Here is a 934-nt window from a genome sequence, read left to right as displayed (position 1 = left end):
TATATAAATCATTATCTTGCTTATCATAATAACCACACCCTCACAAAAAATCGCTTCTGCAACATATACTCCTAAACATATTTTGCTTCAAGCATATACATTTTTGGGTATTGCCCAAACATTTATATGTTGGATCTCTTCCAATATATAATATGTTTGGTCTAAACAATATATGTTTGGGTAGTCTAAGTTCCAAACATTTTGTATTTTTGCATCCAAATTCAATAATGTTGTCTTCTCCCAAACATTTTTGTGCTCAAAATTTTATTTATTTATTTATATATTTACAATCATAATGAATTATGAAAATAAACAGGTAATATAGGTGCTAACAACATAGGTTTTCGACCTGAATGCTCAAAATTTTGTTTCTGCCTAATTGTATATTCCCTCACATCTTTCTCACTTCCACGAGATTTTTTAGTTCTTAGCACCTTTTTCTGTAATACAAACATTGTAGAAGAAATTATTCAATTTTATGATTTTTTTATTTTAATTTTACCTTTTGCCGGACGGGGATTCGAACAGCGGACCACACAGTTTGTAAGGATCAAAGAAGTAGCTGATCAATTGCCCAAGGGAAAATAAAATGTTAATTTTGTAATAACAAGCAACAACCACCAACTTAATTCAATATCGCTCCCTGTTAAATAGCGCTCCAAGCTACTAAACACATATATGTTTATAGGCTATTTCTAAATTAATATATGTTTGCATCCAAGCATATTATATTTACAAACATTTTATGTCCCAAACATAATATGTTCTAACATATTAACATATATGTCCCAAACATGTTATGCTAGTTTATGAACATTACATGCTTGCACTCAAAAATATTGTGTTTAAAAATTTGTGTTCCAAACATATAATGTTTATAGCCAAACATATGAAAAACAGTCTTTTTCATCCGTGCATATCAGCATGTTCCTTC

At 29.7% G+C, this 934-nt stretch overlaps 1 long non-coding RNA gene across 1 annotated transcript; it reads right to left on the bottom strand.

The window, feature by feature from the left end:
- Positions 1-247: 247 nt before the first annotated feature.
- LOC142232780 (uncharacterized) lies at positions 248-611 on the bottom strand. Its single transcript, XR_012721208.1, has 2 exons — positions 503-611; positions 248-440 (listed from the first exon to the last, which is right to left on the bottom strand). It is a non-coding gene; the product is annotated as an uncharacterized LOC142232780 (long non-coding RNA).
- Between the last annotated feature and the right edge of the window lie 323 nt (positions 612-934).

This window comes from Haematobia irritans, chromosome 4 (genome assembly GCF_050003625.1).
Source record: "Haematobia irritans isolate KBUSLIRL chromosome 4, ASM5000362v1, whole genome shotgun sequence".
In the NCBI taxonomy this organism is placed as follows: Eukaryota; Metazoa; Arthropoda; class Insecta; order Diptera; family Muscidae; genus Haematobia; species Haematobia irritans.
Note: the sequence above shows the minus strand (reverse complement) of the source record. Positions and strands in the feature narration are given on the sequence as shown.